Source organism: Leptodactylus fuscus, chromosome 1 (genome assembly GCF_031893055.1).
Source record: "Leptodactylus fuscus isolate aLepFus1 chromosome 1, aLepFus1.hap2, whole genome shotgun sequence".
Taxonomy (NCBI): domain Eukaryota; kingdom Metazoa; phylum Chordata; class Amphibia; order Anura; family Leptodactylidae; genus Leptodactylus; species Leptodactylus fuscus.
This window is the reverse complement of record NC_134265.1, coordinates 7118984-7134063: the sequence shown is the minus strand read 5'-3', so window position 1 is coordinate 7134063 and position 15080 is coordinate 7118984. Positions and strand designations below refer to the sequence as shown.

General features: G+C 45.9%; 1 protein-coding gene and 1 pseudogene across 1 annotated transcript in view; one reads left to right on the top strand and one right to left on the bottom strand.

Moving 5' to 3' along the window:
- Positions 1-15080, bottom strand: part of LOC142194383 (uncharacterized) — a 386321-nt gene that overhangs the window by 321394 nt on the left and 49847 nt on the right. The gene's annotated exons all lie outside the window — the stretch shown is intronic.
- On the top strand, positions 800-9221 carry LOC142200565 (uncharacterized; annotated as a pseudogene).

Here is a 15080-nt window from a genome sequence, read left to right as displayed (position 1 = left end):
GATTTGGCCCAATTAGTACGTAAACCGGAATAGCTGCCAAATTCAAGGGCAAGGATACAGAATTAGATTAGACAAGAAAAGGAGGAGGTCGTCGGCATAGAGCGTGACTCTCTCCTCTCGGAGGCCAATGAATATTCCCCGGTAAATAGAGTCCCGTCTAAGGATAATGGCTAGAGGCTCTATAGCTAAAGCAAACAGCAGCGGTGAGAGTGGACAGCCCCGTCGCTTGCCCCTACCTAAGGAGAAATATGGAGACAGTGAACCATTAAGAGATAACGCTGCCCTGGGGGAATGACACAGAAGGGACACCCAATTAGTGAAGCCATCCCCAAACCCATATCTACGCAGAGATTGCAAAAGAAAAGGCCATTTGACCGAATCAAAGGCTTTGGTTGCATCGAGGGAGGCTATCGCCCAATCCTCAGAAGAGACCGAGCCAATCTGGGTCACCACCTGGACGCGACGCAAATTGTCAGACGTGGACTTACCTGGCATAAAACCTGCCTGGTCCGGATGGACCAAATCTAGGATCACCGAGTTGAGTCGGTTAGCCAACATTTTAGCCAGCAATTTATAACCAACATTCAACAAACTTATAGGCCTGTACGAGCCACAGTCCAGCGGGTCCTTGTCAGGTTTAAGAAGTAATATAATAGTCGCATCATAGAAGGACACCGGGAGACCATGGTCCGCAAAGGCCGACTTATAACACTCCAGCAGCACAGGGAGGAGCGCATCTTTATACTGGGCGTACACCTCCACAGGGATGCCATCCGGGCCCGGAGATTTCCCCGTTGCCATGCCCAACAGCGCCTCCGTCAACTCCTCCAGAGTGAAGAGGGAGTCCAAAAAAGCGCGCTGCTCAGCAGACAAGGTGGGAAAAGGGATGGAGTCAAGATAGGTAGGCATCTCCTGGGCACTAACCCGGAGTTTGGAACAATACAGCTCGCTATAATATTGGTGAAATCTGTCGCGGATGTCACAGCTTTTGGATACAGTGTCGCCCGTGGCCGAGCGCACACGAAGAATGGCAGGGGAGGCCGTGTTCTGATGCACCAGATGGGCTAATAAGCTACTTGATTGATTGCCCAGTTCATTAAATCTCTGCCTATTAAAAAACAAGGACCTACGAGCTTTGTCATGCAGAACATGTAAATACTGCCTACCCGCATGCAGCCATTGGGACCTAGACTCATCAGTCGGATTAGCAATATAGGCCGCCTCAAGGTCGGTACACTGAGTAGCTAAAGTAGTCTCCAATTGGGAAGATTCCCTCTTAATAAAGGAAATGGAAGATTTAATACAGCCTCTAAGATATGCCTTAGTAGTCTCCCACAAAAGAGAAGGAGGGGTGACCGGAGAGTTAATCTCCAGAAAAACTTGTAGTTGGTCGGGTATCCTGTCATTAGGCAAAAACAATTTAAGCCAGAAGGGGTGTATGCAACAGCTCTGGTGCGTCCTAACAGTGTCACCATGATTCAGCATAACTAGCAATGGAGAGTGGTCTGAGACCGCCCTGGGCAAATAGGATGCCGAGTGCAGGGCGGAACATGCTTTCACATTCCCAAAGGCATAGTCTATACGGGACAGAGCATGCCTATGGGCAGAATGGCAGGAGAAGACTTGAGAGTCAGGAGACAGTATCCTCCACAAGTCCTGCCAACTACAGAGCAATAAGTACAGATGGGAAACATCAGGGCACAGGGACAAGATAGCGCCCGGCAGATCAGACACCAAACAAAAACAGAAGTATAACATAACTTACACCCATAAGAGGTGCAAACAATTGTACAGTCTTAGAATACTGGACATACCAGTATCGCGGCTACAACAACGGGGGAGAAAGTGCACCCAATACCAATGGAGTCCTGGGCGCTCTCTCAACGAAAATAGCGCAGTGAAGCTAAATGCAGACACGTAGCAGAGCCAAAAATACAAAAACATAATAATGTAAGCATATAAGGCACCTGGATCAAGTAAAACATCATAACGCAACATCCACCTGGGGAATAAAATCCGAAGAGCGCATAACAGACATGGCAAAAGAAGGGTTCATTTCAAAGTGGCTCAAAAAAAAACATACTAGGCCACACGGACGGTCCGGCAGGACCTCTCACCACCATGAAGCAGGGTCAACGCCGCGGGGATCCAGGCAGAAGGGATAGCCAGTCCTCAGCATCCTTAGGAGAAGTAAAAAACATAGAACGGTCACCATGAATAACCAGAAGCCTGGCCGGGTACACCATGGAGTATTGTATAGCCTTTTCCCGTAGTCGTCTCTTAACTGCCATAAAGGATGCCCGGGTCTTCTGGAGGGCGGCCGAAAAATCAGGGAAGATTGCCACCGTGGCTCCGTTGAACTTAATATCGCCAGCCTGGCGTGCAGCCCGCAGAATAGCATCCCGGTCAGTACTGTTGATCAAGCGAGCCAGCAGAGGGCGTGGGGTGTTCCCTGAGGAGGAGGTTTGGCAGTGACTCTGTGGGCCCTCTCAATAGTAAATATCGGTGAAGAAATGTGCAGCCGGAAGAGTATCACGCAACCACTTCTCAACGAAGGAACGGGGGTCGGCGCCCTCCGGAAGACCCAGGATACGAAGGTTGTTGCAGCGTAGTCTATTCTCCAGGTCGTCCACTCTCTGTGTCCAAAGGCTCGCTGCCCGCTCCAATTCCTGAATTTTAGCAGGGAGGGGCTGAATAGAATCTTCAGCCCGGGAAACACGGTCCTCCACCTCACTGACTCTGTCCCATAAAGTATGAAAGTCTTGGCTACTTGTTAATATTAAAAAAATGGCTTCTAATGATAGAATCCCTTTAAATTGGGTTTCTCCGCATCCGAAGCCCCAGATGTGAGGAAGTTAGCTCGGTAGCAGCAATGGTGCGGACCCAAATAGTCAAGACATGGACACAAAATATGCAGCAAACTGGTTTATAGAGAAAAAACAGGAAAACAAATAAACCTTAACTTCAGGCACAAAATGAGCAAAATAGAATACAGCCTTAACTTCAGGCAAAAACAAAATAAATCCCTGCTCGTCTGAGCCACTAGCTAAACAGAAGTGATAACCTAACTATATGCGTTAAAAAAAACCCGCAGAAGTTTGACGAGAATTGGCTTCATCCAACCACTAAACATGAGTGGAGAAAAAGTTTTTGTGTTATCATTTATATTCTCTGAAAAAAGGCCAAAAAATTTGCCGGGGTAAGTAAACCTTTTAGCACAACTGTGCATTCGTTTGAAATCTCAAGATACAAAGGTGGTTGTAATCCAGGTTATTATACATGGAAGGATCACCGGGGGAGGGGCAGGAGCAAGGAAGAGAGATCTAAGGTACATACATGTCACACACACAGCTTTGCTACATACACGTCACACACAGCTCTGCTACATACATGTCACACATAGACGGATCCAAAACATACACATCACACGCAAACGGCTCTGCTTCATACAAGTCATGCAGAAAGCTGTACTAAACACACGTCACACACACTACTCTGCTACATACACGTTACACACACAGAAAGTTCAGCTACATACACGTCACACACACACCTCTCTGCTACATACACATCACACACACACTGCTCTGCTACATACACGTCACACACAACTATGCTACATACACGTCACATGCAGATGGCTCCGCTATATACACATCACACTGACAGCTCTGCTACATACACATCACAAACAGAAGGCTCTGCAGATAGCTCTAATATCTGGTCATGTGATTCTGTGACTCCTCCCACACAGGTGATATCTTCACAGATCCTTCAGTTCACTAGGATTTAGTCTCTTCTACACAGATGAAGCTATAACAGCAGGACCTGATCATGTGACTCCTTGACTCCTCCTACACCTATGACATCATCACAGGTCCTGTGAGCAGACGGCTGCTGTACCCGAGGAGGTAAGTGCTCGCTCTCAGCCCTTCTCATACATTCAGTCTCCCTCCCTGTGGCCCCCACACACTATAATGGCCTCCTCGTGGCTCCCACACACTATAATGTCCTCCTCGTGGCCCCCACACACTATAATGTCCTCCTTGTGGCCCCCACACACTATAATGTCCTCCTTGTGGCCCTCACACACTATAATGTCCTCCTCGTGGCCCCCACACACTATAATGTCCTCCTTGTGGCCCCCACACACTATAATGTCCTCCTCGTGGCCCCCACACACTATAATGTCCTCCTTGTGGCCCCCACACACTATAATGTCCTCCTCGTGGCCCCCACACACTATAATGTCCTCCTTGTGGCCCCACACACTATAATGTCCTCCTTGTGGCCCTGTTGGATCTTACAATAGACCTGAGACTGGGCAGGAGATTCACCTTCCAGCAATGACCCCAAACCTCCAGCCCGAGCTCCAGTGAATGGTTTCGATCACAGAATATTCCGCTCTTAGAACGGCCCAGTCACAGTCCAGACCTAAATCCCATTGAGCATCTGTGGCAAGACATGAAAATTGCTGTTCACAGACGCTCCATCCAATCTGGCTGCAAAGAAGAAGAAGGGGCAGAAATCTCATCTCTAGATGTGCAAAGCTGGTAGAGACCGAGCCCAAAAGACTTGTAGCCAAAGGCGGCTCTACAAAGCATTGCTGTAGGGGGCTGAAGACTTTTGCACGTCACACTTGTCAGATGTTTATTGGATTACAATGTTGATAACCTTCTATCATTTTTCTTCCACTTCACAATTATCTGATACTTTGTGTTGTTAGCACTGAAAATCTCAAGAAAATACATTTAAAGAGGACCTTTCATGAGTTGAGGCACATATACCGTTAGAAAGCTAACAGTGCGCTGAATTCAGCGCACTATCAGCTTTCACGATCTGTGCCCCCAGGGAATAGCTATCAGTGCTGGCACTGTATCACTGTATCTCTTCACCGTCAGCGCCTATAGCGCTGTACTGGCCATAGACAAGTACTGGGGGAAGGCGTTCCTCCCCCTCTCACAGTACAGAGCTATAGGTGCTGCTGTCAGGAATGCCCTTCTGACGGTGAAGAGATACGGTATCGGCACGATAGCTTTTTCCCCGAGGCACAGATCGTGAAAGCCGACAGTGCGCTGAATTCGTGAGAGGTCCTCTTTAAGTTAGTGGTTGTGACAAAGTGTAATAAAGGTCAAGGGGTGTGAATACTTTTACAAGCCCCTGTATCGGTGTTAGATCTCTGGATGGAACATTCTCCGGGACACTCATTCCTCTCATGTCCCTACAGCGGGGCCCATTCTCTACGTCCTCTATACCATCATGTAAGATTCTGCTCATTTCAGTAAGTCACAAACCTACAGATTCCCGTTGGCCACTTTCTCCTCTGCATTAGTCACTTGTTGTTGCACGTTGCGTACTAGGCTGTAATACTTCCTCTTCTGTCAGGGTCAGGGAGGACTGTACAGTTAGTTCCAGTGTGCTGGTAATATCAGGGGCCGAGTGTCTTCACCTCTATGGCCAGTAGATTGTAGTCCAGACAGAAATGTGGGAGATCTATCTGTGACAGTTGTGGCTGTTCCAAGAGATCGATGGACGAACCATCACTTGTTGTGACTGAAGCTGCAGGGAAAGTCAGTGTCATCTGTACAAGTGTCAGCTCCGTATCTTTGGACTCAACTCTTCTATTTATTCCATGGGATTCCGTGTAGCGATTACATTGTCTCATCTTCTCTCCATTCAGGTTCCTACAATATAGAATCCTCTCAGTATCTTCTATATAAGAGAATATTCCTGATTGATCCATCAAGGATGGAAAGAGACAGGAACAAGATGGCGGAAAGTCTATTAAATCTCACCCTAGAGATCATCTACCAGCTTACTGGAGAGGTGAGAGATTCTGATGATGTCATCATGACATCATTCTTATCTCTAGTAATAACAGATGATATGACTGGAGAGGTGATGGACTCTGGACATGTATGTAGTGAGATTTATTAATGTGTCTCCCCATAACCAGGATTACACAGTAGTGAAGAAGACCTCTAGTGGGCGCTGTCAGGCTCCTGTGTATGAAGGATATGGAGGAACCCTGAGCCTAATCCCGGGGCCTCCACCTCACCCCCTGATACAGGAGGAGATCAATGGACAGAAGATCCTAGAACTCACCAACAAGATGCTGGAGCTGCTGACTGGAGAGGTGACAGTGCTGGGAATGCTGGGACATTATACAGTAACTGGAGGGGTCGGGGTGATGACTGTATCATTGTGTTGTCAGGTTCCTATAAGGTGTCAGGATGTCGCTGTCTATTTCTCCATGGAGGAGTGGGAGTATTTAGAAGGACACAAGGATCTGTACAAGGAGGTGATGATGGAGGACCAGCAGCCCCTCACATCAGCAGGTAATAGACATGACTATATACACATGGGCTTCCATTATTTGTATGTACAGAATGAATTCAGTCCCTGTCTGTGTTTCCTACAGGTAGATCCAGTAAGAGGACAACACCGGAGAGATGTCCCAGTCCTCTTCTACCACAGGATGATGATCAGGTAGATGGAGATATTCCCTATGATGTGTAGACGGGCTGTGAAGTCCTTGTGGTCAGTCTTGTTGTATCCAGCAGTATTAGATGGTTATATACATGGGCGGTGTCATTGAGCCGCCATCTAATATGTTTATCCGGCTTCTCACAGACCTGCAGCTACTGTCAGGACATCTTTCATCTTCATGCGGATTAATGATCTAGAACATTCTCTGTGACTTCCCCATTTGTCCGGTGACTTTTACATTATTTGTTTCCCAGATTTTCCATCCGGATAAAGATGTGAGCGACATGAATGCTATATCTATGAGAATAAAGGAAGAGCCCTATGTGAGTGGTGATGAGGAGTGTGAGGAGGACATTCCTACAGGGACCCGCCCAGGTGAGGAGTCACCACTATATAAAGCACAGAAGGGTCACTGATTCTATTCAGACATTGTTTAGACTATTTGTTGTTCCCCGATTCAGGTAAAATACTAATAATACCTGAATATAAATGTGATACCGCTATAGGGGGTAATAACTGTAGTATAGAATAGAACGGACAGCAGGAATATGGACTGGACATCGATGTGAACGAGGCAAATTTCTTCCTCCCCGGCTGTCAGTCCTCGTGAAGGGAAAGAATTTACCAGAATTATATAGCAGATTATTTCAGGGGCAGAAAAATAATCCTCCTGCTCGATCTTCAGGCAGATTCCACCTCAGAGCTCTATGGAAATAAATGGGAGGTGGAAAATCCGGCCTGGCCAGTAAGGAATCTGATGGAGATTCGGGGGCTGATTTGGTAAAGCGGAAAAATTCTTCTTCTGAATTCCTGAAGCAGCTTCTACAAATGTCACTGTGTAAAGCTCACCTTAGACTCCAATCACACTATGGAATCCGGACTAGAAAATCTGGTCTGTACATCAGTCACATTTCCCAGCCTGAACTCTGTCCACACACCAGGACTCCCCGTATCTTAGTGATCTATGACGCTAGGAGTCCCTGCTTCCTTGTGACTCCACAGACCCTACTACATACTGTATGGGACAGCAGATCCGCGGTGAGTTCAGGCTGGGAAATCCAGCAGATGTGGTTTGGATTCTATTGTGTGTATGGGGTGTAATACAGTAAGATTTATGGCATCCTACAGTATTATTCCACATAAGTGGCCATATTTAAGCAGCCAGGGATTGTGTTCACCTCTACAGTGACCTAGAGCAGTGGTGGCGTCTCCTGCCCCGCTTCATTACTATTCACTATCACTGACCTCCGTCTCAGCACAGTGAATACTAATGAAGTAGGCCGCGCTGCCGTCGTTTGCCGCCTGTGCCACTGACTTCACTTCTTCACACGGTCTGAAGCGTCTCAGGCAGCGGCAGCTCAGTGGGGAATATACTTATAAGGTTATGTTATTCAATAATAGTAACATCAGTTTTCTTCTTGTCAGATGACTGTACCAGGAGCTCAGAGGGACATCTGATATCTACAGATTATAAAGCAGAGGATCATGGTATCACACAATATCCACATGAAGAACATGTCATTACCCCAGGTATATCCTCAGCCCATCAGGAGAACAATCTTTTTTCAAATTCATCTCAGTCTATTAATCAAAATAAAAGTTTCAAAAGAGGTGTTTTACATCAGAGAATTCACACAGGAGAGAAGCCATATTCATGCCTAGAATGTGGGAAATGTTTTACTTACAAATCACATCTTGTTGAACATCAAAGAACTCACACAGGAGAGAAGCCATATTCATGCTCAGAATGTGGGAAATGTTTTGCTAACAAATCACATCTTGTTCAACATCAAAAAACTCACACAGGAGAGAAGCCATATTCATGCCCAGAATGTGGGAAGTGTTTTGCTCACAAATCGCATCTTGTTCAACATCAAAGAACTCACACAGGGGAGAAGCCATATTCATGCCCAGAATGTGTGAAATGTTTTACTCGTAAATCATATCTTGTTGAACATCAGAAAATTCACACAGGAGAGATGCCATATTCATGCCGAGAATGTGGGAAATCTTTTACTCGCAAATCAAATCTTGTTGAACATCAAAAAATTCACAAAGGAGAGACTCCATTTTCATGTCCAGATTGTGGGAAATATTTTATTGGTAAATCAGATCTTGTGATACATCAGAGAACTCACACAGGGGAGAAGCCATATTCGTGTCCAGAATGTGGGAAATGTTTTACTCACAAATCAAATCTTGTTCAACATCAAAAAATTCACACAGGGGAGAAGTCCTTTTCATGCCCAGAATGTGGGAAATGTTTTACTTACAAATCACATCTTGATGAACATAAAAAAACTCACACAGGAGAGAAGCCATATTCATGCCCAGAATGTGGGAAATGCTTTACTCACAAATCAAATCTTGTTGAACATCAAAAAATTCACACAGGAGAGAAGTCCTTTTTATGCGTAGAATGTGGGAAATGTTTTACTCGGAAATCATATCTTGTAGAACATCAGAGAATTCACACAGGCGAGAAGCCATTTTCATGCCCAGATTGTGGGAAACGTTTTACTCAGAAACCAATTCTTGTTAAACATCAGAGAATTCACACAGGCGAGAAGCCATTTTCATGCTCGGATTGTGGGAAATGTTTTACTCAGATGTCAACTCTTGTAAGACATCAGAGAATTCACACAGGAGAGAAGCTATATTCATGCCTATAATGTGGGAAATGTGCTATCTTTAAATTAGTATTTGTCAAACATCAGAGAATTTACATATAATCGTCGATCCTGTTTTGCATCTCATGCGGTTGTAAATCTGAGTGGAGTACCCTAAGAATGTAGAGATTTCGGTAGCAATCTTGGAAAGATTAAGCTACAGCGTGAGGGTGGGACAGGGACTCCTCAGTTTGTTTGTTTGTTTTTTTTTGTTTGTTTTTTTATGGTAGGAACAAATGCAGTGTCCTCCCATGGATAGCGAAATTTTTTTTTAGTGATCTGCTGTACTTGTTAATTAATGAACTCCTAATTAAACCTTTTAGTGCATTCGTGTGCTTCATATTTAGTGTCTTGATGGCTTTTCATTTTGCATCTGTCTCCAGTCGGTCCACAAGTGTTTGTGAATCCCTGCTGCATTTATGGGAGGATTCAGGTGTTTGTATTTGAGTAAGAAGGTGCCTTGTTGAATGAAAACTCTTTAGTACTTCACATTGCATCAAAAGAGGGGTCGATAAGCCTCATGTCAGCGATCTTAGATTTTAGGGCCCATAAGTGTGACAAAGGGCTGGGGAACCTGCCCGACGTGGAATTCATTATTGCAAACTTAGCTTTGGCACAAAGAAAGGAACGACAGACTTGAGCTTGGCACTGGTTGGCAAGATTGAACTTAAGGATTGTGAATAGTGTTATCCTGAACTAAACAGTTTGGGTCTGTGTCAAACATTGTGGGTTCGAACCAGCTTTAAGACCACAGACATCACAGGCATGCTCAGTATGTGAATGGCTGTTATTTTCCAGGCGGGACATGTGACCCATCTGTATAAGAGACCGGTTCACAGGTCCCATCTCCATTCCAGCTAGTTAGGCTGGGCAGGGAGAGGTTGCAGCTGAAGAGAGGGACAGCCAGGGCCTGAACTAAATTTAATAATTGTCCTTTTCAGGGCTTGGCGGCGAGTTAGGGAGAGGAGCCAGATACTGTGAGGGGGAGGTAGCCCAGAATTAATAATTGTCCTTTTCGGGGCAGTGACAGCAAACTGTGCATGTGTACCCATACTGTCTCCCAGTGCAGTAACAATAACTGTGTTTGTATGAGCGTAGTATCTTCTAGCGCAGTGAAAATAACTGTGTACCCAAGCCATCTCCTATTGCAGACTTTGTCTCCAATACTTAGTCAAAGTCACTTGTCAACAAGTCTCCTAGTACTGAGTGATGGGTCCTCCCTTTTCAACTTCTGGGTTGGTAAATTGGACACCCTGGCCTGCCCTGCGGAAAGTGTTGTGTCAGAACGTGTGTTCAGCACCACATGGGGTGTTATCACCAATAAGAAGATCCACCTATCCATAGACAACGTGGAAATACTTACGTTCATTAAGCTGAAGCAGGCATGAATCCCACAGGACTTGGCTGTGTCATCACCTGAGTGAGTGGTTAAAGTGTTGGCTACCTCCTCCACCGCCTCTTCCACTTACACCACCACATCCACCTCCTCCTCTTGAACCTTTACCACGTGTTTTAAAATTATTTTATTTCTTTATTTTATTATTTTAAATACTTTCCCTACCCCATTTTTTGAAAATCACTTGCCCTGTTATTATCTCCATTTTGAAGGCCTTTTTTAGGTCACCAAGTTTGGGTCCCCATTAATTTTAATGGGGCATGGGTTTGGGTCAAGATAGGGTACCCGGACCAAACTTTTGAGCAAAGTTTGGCTGAGCTTCTCAAACCTGAAATTTTATGGTTTCACTTAAAATTAATCATGAATAATTTCTGATGGATTTGTATTTTTATAAACAAGTATCTAGCCCATGCTTCAGAGCACTGGGACATGACCGTGGTTTGGAGGTCTTTATATAAGCCAACTCTAACTTCCTTTGATTTACCGTCAGGGTCGGAGCTGTGGAACCAGCGAGGGAAGTATCAGTTTACTATTGTGGGCACGTGGCACATGTTAAAGTAGGTTTCCTGTAGCAGTAGGATGTCAACCTCTAGCTTGCGCATGTTGTAGAGTACCCTGGTCCTCTTCGGTGCCTCGTTGAAGTTTCTGATATTCAGGGAGCAGAACTGAAGTCTGGCCATTTCTCTACGAGAAGGCAATACCTGTAAAAGAGGAGAAGAGAAAAAAAGAATACTGGCACTGGGCCCTTGTGACATTCTCTCTCTGAATTTTATCTGCTGTTGGTTTCTCCTCCTCTGGACCATCGACCCCCCCCTCCCCCCTTTCTGTCCAAGTGGGAAGCTGACCTTAACATGTCTTTCACTGACTCACAATGTACCAGGATTCTCGAATTTGCCCACAAAAGCTCGATTGCTAGTAAATACCAAGAGGCAGGCTATAAACTTCTGAAACGTTGATACCTTGCGCCGGTGAAATTGCATCAGATTTTCCCGTCTGCCTCCCCTTTCTGTTGGCGTTGTGGTTCGGAGGAGGGGACCCTCTTGCACATTTTTTGGGAGTGTGCTGTTCTACGGACCTTCTGGGAAAGCGTTCATAGGGTGACTTGTTAGGTCTTCCAATTGTCTCTCCCTTTCTCCCCGGCCCTCTTCCTGCTTGACCTCTCAGACCTCCCTCTCCGCACCTATCGTAGGTCTGCCCTGCACCATGTGATCAATGCCGCCCGTGCATGTGTCCCTGCCCTTTGGAAGTCCTCTAACACCCCCCCCCCCTCTCTCCGACATTGGCTTTGCAAGGTGGAAGACATTAGGGTGATGGAGGACCTCACTGTGTCATTGCGAGATGCACATGAGGCCTACATGGAGGCTTGGACCCCGTGGATTCTCTTTCAAGGAACCTGACTGTACAAAGACTTGGTCGGTTAATGTGTTCTTATGACAGCTGGTTTCCTGGTCAGGGCTCGGAGCTGGCCCCCATTCCTCCCCCCCCCCCCTTTTTTTTTTCCAGCTCCATTTTCTCTGGCAGTCATTGGCATCATTCTATTCATTGGGAAGAAACAGGACCCCTCTTCTCGAGATAAGGGGGGTGGTGGCTTTTGACTAAAGTACTTCTTTCTCTTACTTGTGTAGCGCCAACATAGTCTGCAGCGCTGTACAGAAATCCACTTTCAATGATCCTCTGCTAACATCTTGGTACCAGATTCCACATGACAGCTCCAGCGATCTTGTGTAGTTGATGCCTTGATGGGTCTGAGCTGTTTGAGTGGCACAAGATGGACCGACACAATATTAGGCAGGTGGATTTATAGTAATGACTGATCGGTATATGTATAGCATATCCAATTTCTATAGGTTCACTTAATCTGTAGGCACCAGATAGACCTATATTTATAGGCAATTTCCATAGATGGTCTTAACCTGTAGGGGGCAGATTGCCTGTAGGTCCTGCCACTGATTGTTATAATTGGTAATACATTTTACCTCATTAATTTGTGGTTTTGGTTATAAAGTGTCTGATCTAAAGCTCCCCTGTGTCCCCTCTTTCTCACACATTTTCTCTATGACACTGCACTATCCTGTACAATTCAGAACATCTCTGCCCACACCAGCGTCTGATCACATAGTAGTGATGACATCATCAGAGGTTCTTTAAAGGGATACTACCATTGAAATGAATTTTTTTTGGCGATCACACGTCGGAATCGCCTTTAGAAAGGCTATCCGTCTCTTACCTTTAGACGTGGTCTCCGCTGTGCCGTTCCTTAGAAATACCGGTTTTCACCGGTATGCAAATTAGTTCTCTCGCAGCGATAGGGGCGGGCCCCAGTGCTGAACATGCGATGGGAGCGTCCCCACTGCTGCTCGAAAACACGCTCCAGCAACGCCTCTCTCTTTGGCTGGATCCTCTCCTTCTTTCGTCATCTTCCTTTGCGTCACCTCCGACGCCTGCGCAGTTGGCCCTGCCAGTGAGACACCAGCAGAGTCAAGCGCACATGCCAGCCGGCGGCCATTTTTGGGAGACCGCTCTTGCTCTTGTAGTTCAATACAGGAGCGGCCTCCCAAAAATGGCTGCCGACCGCCATGCGCACTCGGCTCTGCAGGTGTCTCAGTGGCAGAGCCAACTGCGCAGGCGTCGGAGGTGAAGCAAAGGAAGACGACGTAAGAGACGAATAGCCTTTCTAAAGGCTATTCCGACGTGTGATCGCCAAAAAAATTCATTTCAATGGTAGAATCCCTTTAAGCCCCTAGAAAATAGAATCTACCGTGAGCAGACGGCTGCTGTACCCGAGGAGGTAAGTGCTCACTCTCAGCCCTTCTCATACATTCAGTCACCCTCATTTCCAGGCTGCAGCCTCTTCTATGGTCAGATTTTTGGCTTGGTGTCGCCCCCTAGTACTGGCCACATGTTTTCCTCCCTCTCCCCAGCATGGCCTTAGCTCCGCTCCCCCCTCCTCTGTAGCTCCATATGTATCTGAACTACATGGACACTAATGGACACCCAAACTTCCCAGCGGAGCCAAATAATAGAAAGTGAATCTCCCTGTAAATCTTCTAAATCTAGAGAGAGAACATAATCCAGAATCACACACAGTATAAAGACCTGTTAGTGGCCCCAACATGGTATAATCAAGAAAAAGAGAGGAGGCCACACCGAGCGGATCCTTGTCTTTGTCTCAAATTGAGGAAGCAGTTGCTTCACCAGCTAAGACCAACAAACAGAATAATTGTGTCTTTTTTAGCGCTTCCCACCGCGCTGACCCCCCTCAGCGCGGTACACACCAAGGAACATCCTCTCTATACCAGAATCACAAAGATGTTGGACTATTACAGTCCCCTATGCTCTGTCAAGAAAAGAAAAAACACAGAACCCGACGAGGTTGCCGAGGAGGGACAAAACGAAGAAGCCAATCCACCAGACGCAACCCATGAGGCCAAGTCACAAACGCAACAGACCACAAGATGTTCCATCTTCAACCTGTCAGATCACACCCTAACTAAGGCAGAAGAACAACTACTCACTAGAGGATTGTCCTTCTGCCCAGAAGCACGTCTAGATTACCTGCAACTATTTATAGACCTAAATGAATTCGCGAGAAGGTTATCACTAACGAGACACTTCAACTTGAAACCTTATACGACACCTCAAGCACAGTCAAGTATTACCTCTGGTGAAAATCCATCTAGCACTTCGGATGTGATAAATAATTCCCAAACTGTGATACCCTCTGGTTTAAAACCAAAGTCTAACTTCTATCCCATATACCATAAGGGATGCCATCTGGAAACATTTTATTCACTAGTATCCACCGAATTTAGAGGCCTCAGCCAAAAGTTGGGGGTCCAGAACCTCAATTTAAGTATGGAGGAGAGACAAGCCGTTCGCACTCTAGGGTCCAATAGGAATATTGTTATTCGCAGCGCAGATAAAGGTGGGGGCACTGTGGTACAGAATAGACAGGATTACCTAAGAGAAGCATGGCGACGCTTAGCGGATGAAGAATACTATATGGTCCTACCATCAGACCCTACCAATCTACATGCTGCAGAGTACCATGAGTTGATCAAAGAGGGGTAAAAAAAGGTCCTAAACAAGAAAGAAAAGGAATTTCTCAGTATCTCCAACCCAATGGTGGCCCTATTCTACCACTTGCCCAAAATTCATAAAGGGCTGGTAGATCCCCCAGGAAGACCCATCATCTCGGGAATGAAGTCTTTAACTCGGAACTTATCCCAATACGTAGATGTTCATCTACAGAACTTGGTTACGGAATTACTTTCCCATCTACGTGATACTTCTCATCTACTGTGTGACATCCTAGATAAGCCCTGGGAGCCTACATATCTCTGGGCAACCTTGGACGTCACCTCATTATATACAAATATCCCTCATGACAAAGGGATAAGGGTGATCCAGGAAAGTCTGGCTAATGATTCAAAATTACCAGAAAACCAATGTTCGTTTATTCTCAGAGTCATTAGATTCATCCTTGAACATAATATCTTTGAGTTTGAAAATAAAATCTACATGCA